Below are 6,708 nucleotides of genomic sequence, written 5' to 3' on the forward strand. Positions count from 1 at the left end.
TCGTAGACCTAACCCAGACCTAAGATGCGTTAACCTCTAAAATATTTATCCAGACGAGGTTTCATTGAATGTTTCCGTGTGGTACCACTTTACTACGTGATGCAATCCAGAAAAAGCCCAGGATCTAGCCATGAAGTATGAGAAATATGCGAAAGTATGAGCCTGATGAGGGCAAATCCTAGCCCTAACCCAGACCTAACATGCGTTAGCCTCTAAAATATTTATCAAGACCTGGTTTAATTGAAAGTTTCAGTGTGGTACCACATTACTACGTGATGCAATCCAGAAAAAGCCCAGGATCTAGCCATCAAATTTGAGAAATATGCGAAAGAATGTGCCTGATGAGAGCAAATCCCAGACCTAACCTAGACCTAACATGAATTATATTCTAAAATATTGATCGAAACCAGGTTTAATTGACTGTTTCAGTGTGGTCCCACATTACTACGCGATCCAAACCAGAAAAAACCCAGGATCTGTTCAACATGTATGAGAAATATGCGAAAGAATGAGCCTGATGAGAGCAAATCCCAGACCTAACATAGACCTAACATGAATTATTCTCTAAAATATTGATCGAAACCAGGTTTAATTGACTGTTTCAGTGTGGTCCCTCATTACTACGTGATCCAAACCAGAAATAACCCAGGATCCGTTCAACAAGTATGTGAAGAATGCGAAAGTATGAGTCTGATGAGTGAAAATCCCAGGACTAACCTAGACCTAACATGCCTTATCCTCTAAAATATTGATCCAAACCAGGTTTAATGGACTGTTTCAGCGTGGTACCACACTACTACGTGATCCAAACCAGAAAAAACCCAGGATCTGTTCAACAAGTATGTGAAAAACGCGAAAGTATAAGCCTGATGAGGGCAAATCCCAGACATATCCCAGACCAAACTTGCGTTGTCCTCTAAGATATTGATGGAAACCAGGTTTAATTGACTGTTTCAGTGTTGTACTTCATTACTACGTGATGCAATCCAGAAAAAGCCCAGGATCTAGCCATCAAGTATGAGAAATATGCGAAAGAATGAGCCTGATGAGAGCAAATCCCAGACCTAACCTAGACCTAACATGAATAATTCTCTAAAATATTTATCGAAACCAGGTTTAATTGACTGTTTCAGTGTGGTCCCACATTACTACGTGATCCAAACCAGAGAAAACCCAGGATCCGTTCAACAAGTATGTGAAGAATGCGAAAGTATGAGTCCGATGAGTGAAAATCCCAGGCCTAACCTAGACCTAACATGCGTTATCCTCAATAATATTGATCGAAACCTGGTTTAATCGACTGTTTCAGTGTGGTACCACATTACTATGTGATCCAGACCAGAAAATAGCCCAGGATCTGTTCAACAAGTATGTGAAAAACGCGAAAGTATGAGTCTGATGAGGTCAAATCCCAGACCTATCCCAGACTTAACTTGTGTTATCCTCTAAAATATTGATCGAAACCAGGTTTAATCGACTGTTTCAGCGTGGTACCACATTACTACGTGATACAATCCAGAAACAGCCCAGGATCTAGCCATGAAGGATGTGAAATATGCGAAAGTATGAGCCTGATGAGGGCAAATCCCAGACCTATCCCAGACTTAACTTGCGTTATCCTCTAAAATATTTATCGAAACCAGGTTTAATTGACTGTTTCAGTGTGGTCCCACATTACTACGTGATCCAAACCAGAGAAAACCCAGGATCTGTTCAACATGTATGAGAAATATGCGAAAGAATGAGTCTGATGAGGTCAAATCCTAGACCTAACCTAGACCTAACATGCGTTGTCCTCTAAAATATTGATGGAAACCAGGTTTCATTGACTGTTTCAGTGTGGTACCACATTACTACGTGATCCAAACCAGAAAAAACCCAGGATCCGTTCAACAAGTATGTGAAGAATGCGAAAGTATGAGTCTGATGAGTGAAAATCCCAGGCCTAACCTAGACCTAACATGCATTGTCCTCTAAAATATTGATGGTAACCAGGTTTCATTGACTGTTTCAGTGTGGTACCACAATACTACGTGATCCAAACCAGAAAAAACCCAGGATCAGTTCAACAAGTATGTGAAGAATGCGAAAGTATGAGTCTGATGAGTGAAAATCCCAGGCCTAACCTAGACCTAACATGCGTTGTCCTCTAAAATATTGATGGAAACCAGGTTTCATTGACTGTTTCAGTGTGGTACCACATTACTACGTGATCCAAACCAGAAAAAACCCAGGATCCGTTCAACAAGTATGTGAAGAATGCGAAAGTATGAGTCTGATGAGTGAAAATCCCAGGCCTAACCTAGACCTAACATGCGTTATCCTCTAAAATATTGAGCGAAACCAGGTTTAATCGACTGTTTCAGTGTGGTACCTCATTACTATGTGATGCAATCCAGAAAAAGCCCAGGATCTAGCCATCTAGTATGAGAAATATGCGAAAGAATGAGCCTGATGAGAGCAAATCCCAGACCTAACCTAGACCTTACATGCGTTATCCTCTAAAATATTGAGCGAAACCAGGTTTAATCGACTGTTTCAGTGTGGTACCACATTACTATGTGATGCAATCCAGAAAAAGCCCAGGATCTAGCCATCTAGTATGAGAAATATGCGAAAGAATGAACCTGATGAGATCAAATCCCAGACCTAACCTAGACCTTACATGCGTTATCCTCTAAAATATTGAGCGAAACCAGGTTTAATCGACTGTTTCAGTGTGGTACCACATTACTATGTGATGCAATCCAGAAAAAGCCCAGGATCTAGCCATCTAGTATGAGAAATATGCGAAAGAATGAGCCTGATGAGAGCAAATCCCAGACCTAACCTAGACCTAACATGCGTTATCCTCTAAAATATTGAGCGAAACCAGGTTTAATAGACTGTTTCAGTGTGGTACCACACTACTTCGTGATCCAAACCAGAAAAAACCCAGGATCTGTTCAACACGTATGTGAAAAACGCTAAACTGTGAGCCTGATGAGGGCAAATCTTAGACCTAACCCAGACCTAAGATGCGTTATCCTCTAAAATATTTATCCAGACCAGGTTTCATTGAATGTTTCAGTGTGGTCCCACATTACAACGTGATCCAAACCAGAAAAAACCCAGGATCTGTTCAAGGAGTATGTGAAGTGTGCGAAAGTATGAGTCTGATGAGGTCAAATCCTAGACCTATCCCAGACCTAACATGCGTTATCCTCTAAAATATTGATCGAAACCAGGTTTAATCGACTGTTTCAGTGTGGTACCACATTATTATGTGATCCAAACCAGAAAAAACCCAGGATCAGTTCAACAAGTATGAGAAGAATGCGAAAGTATGAGTCTGATGAGTGAGAATCCCAGACCTATCCCAGACCTAACATTCGTTATCCTCTAAAATATTGATCGAAACCAGGTTTAATCGACTGTTTCAGTGTGGTACCACATTACTACGTGATCCAAACCAGAAAAAACCCAGGATCAGTTCAACAAGTATGTGAAGAATGCGAAAGTATGAGTCTGTTGAGTGTAATTCCCAGGGCTGACCTAGACCTAACATGCGTTGTCCTCTAAAATATTGATGGAAACCAGGTTTCAGTGACTGTTTCAGTGTGGTACCACAATACTACGTGATCCAAACCAGAAAAAACCCAGGATCAGTTCAACAAGTATGTGAAGAATGCGAAAGTATGAGTCTGATGAGTGTAATTCCCATGGCTAACCTAGACCTAACATGCGTTGTCCTCTAAAATATTGATGGAAACCAGGTTTCATTGACTGTTTCAGTGTGGTACTACATTACTACGTGATGCAATCCAGAAACAGCCCAGGATCTAGCCATGAAGTATGAGAAATATGCGAAAGAATGAGCCTGATGAGAGCAAATCCCAGACCTAACCTAGACCTAACATGAATTATTCTCTAAAATATTGATCGAAACCAGGTTTAATTGACTGTTTCAGTGTGGTCCCACATTACTACGTGATCCAAACCAGAAAAAATCCAGGATCCGTTGAACAAGTATGTGAAGAATGCGAAAGTATGAGTCTGATGAGTGAAAATCCCAGGCCTAACCTAGACCTAACATGCGTTGTCCTCAAAAATACTGATCGAAACCTGGTTTAATCGACTGTTTCAGTGTGGTACCACATTACTATGTGATCCCAACCAGAAAATAACCCAGGATCTAGCCATCAAGTATGAGAAATATGCGAAAGAATGAACCTGATGAGAGCAAATCCCAGACCTAACCTAGACCTTACATGCGTTATCCTCTAAAATATTGAGCGAAACCAGGTTTAATGGACTGTTTCAGTGTGGTACCACACTACTTCGTGATCCAAACCAGAAAAAACCCAGGATCTGTTCAACAAGAATGTGAAAAACGCTAAACTGTGAGCCTGATGGGGGCAAATCTTAGACCTAACCCAGACCTAAGATGCGTTAACCTCTATAATATTTATCCAGACCAGGTTTCATTGAATGTTTCAGTGTGGTACCACTTTACTACGTGATCCAATCCAGAAATAGCACAGGATCTAGCCATGAAGTATGAGAATAATGCGAAAGTAATAGCCTGATGCGGGCAAATCCTTGACCTATCCCAGACCTAACTTGCGTTATCCTCTAAAATATTGATCGAAACCAGGTTTAATTGACTGTTTCAGTGTGGTACCACATTACTACGTGATACAATCCAGAAACAGCCCAGGATCTAGCCTTGAAGTATGAGAAATATGCGAAAGAATGAGCCTGATGAGGGCAAATCCTAAACCTAACCCAGACCTAACATGCGTTATCCTCTAAAATATTTATCAAGACCAGGTTTGATTGACCGTTTCAGTGTGGTACCACATTACTACGTGATCCAAACCAGAAAAAACCCAGGACCCGTTCAACAAGAATGTGAAAAATGCGAAAGTATGAGTCTGATGAGTGAAAATCCCAGGCCTAACCTAGACCTAACATGCGTTATCCTCTAAAATATTGATCGAAACCTGGTTTAATCGACTGTTTCAGTGTGGTACCACATTACTATGTGATCCAAACCAGAAAAAACCCAGGATCTGTTCAACAAGTATGTGAAAAACGCGAAAGTATAAGCCTGATGAGGGCAAATCCCAGACATATCCCAGACCAAACTTGCGTTGTCCTCTAAGATATTGATGGAAACCAGGTTTAATTGACTGTTTCAGTGTTGTGCTTCATTACTACGTGATGCAATCCAGAAAAAGCCCAGGATCTAGCCATCAAGTATGAGAAATATGCGAAAGAATGAGCCTGATGAGAGCAAATCCCAGACCTAAACTAGACCTAACATGAATTATTCTCTAAAATATTGATCGAAACCAGGTTTAATTGACTGTTTCAGTGTGGTCCCACATTACTACGTGATCCAAACCAGAAAAAATCCAGGATCCGTTCAACAAGTATGTGAAGAATGCGAAAGTATGAGTCTGATGAGTGAAAATCCCAGGCCTAACCTAGACCTAACATGCGTTGTCCTCTAAAATATTGATGGAAACCAGGTTTCATTGACTGTTTCAGTGTGGTACCACAATACTACGTGATCCAAACCAGAAAAAACCCAGGATCAGTTCAACAAGTATGTGAAGAATGCGAAAGTATGAGTCTGATGAGTGTAATTCCCATGGCTAACCTAGACCTAACATGCGTTGTCCTCTAAAATATTGATGGAAACCAGGTTTCATTGACTGTTTCAGTGTGGTACTACATTACTACGTGATGCAATCCAGAAACAGCCCAGGATCTAGCTATGAAGTATGAGAAATATGCGAAAGAATGAGCCTGATGAGAGCAAATCCCAGACCTAACCTAGACCTAACATGAATTATTCTCTAAAATATTGATCGAAACCAGGTTTAATTGACTGTTTCAGTGTGGTCCCACATTACTACGTGATCCAAACCAGAAAAAATCCAGGATCCGTTCAACAAGTATGTGAAGAATGCGAAAGTATGAGTCTGATGAGTGAAAATCCCAGGCCTAACCTAGACCTAACATGCATTGTCCTCTAAAATATTGATGGTAACCAGGTTTCATTGACTGTTTCAGTGTGGTACCACAATACTACGTGATCCAAACCAGAAAAAACCCAGGATCAGTTCAACAAGTATGTGAAGAATGCGAAAGTATGAGTCTGATGAGTGAAAATCCCAGGCCTAACCTAGACCTAACATGCGTTGTCCTCTAAAATATTGATGGAAACCAGGTTTCATTGACTGTTTCAGTGTGGTACCACATTACTACGTGATCCAAACCAGAAAAAACCCAGGATCCGTTCAACAAGTATGTGAAGAATGCGAAAGTATGAGTCTGATGAGTGAAAATCCCAGGCCTAACCTAGACCTAACATGCGTTATCCTCTAAAATATTGAGCGAAACCAGGTTTAATCGACTGTTTCAGTGTGGTACCTCATTACTATGTGATGCAATCCAGAAAAAACCCAGGATCTAGCCATCTAGTATGAGAAATATGCGAAAGAATGAGCCTGATGAGAGCAAATCCCAGACCTAACCTAGACCTTACATGCGTTATCCTCTAAAATATTGAGCGAAACCAGGTTTAATCGACTGTTTCAGTGTGGTACCACATTACTATGTGATGCAATCCAGAAAAAGCCCAGGATCTAGCCATCTAGTATGAGAAATATGCGAAAGAATGAACCTGATGAGATCAAATCCCAGACCTAACCTAGA

This window comes from Colletes latitarsis, unplaced genomic scaffold (assembly GCF_051014445.1).
Source record: "Colletes latitarsis isolate SP2378_abdomen unplaced genomic scaffold, iyColLati1 scaffold0018, whole genome shotgun sequence".
Classification (NCBI taxonomy): domain Eukaryota; kingdom Metazoa; phylum Arthropoda; class Insecta; order Hymenoptera; family Colletidae; genus Colletes; species Colletes latitarsis.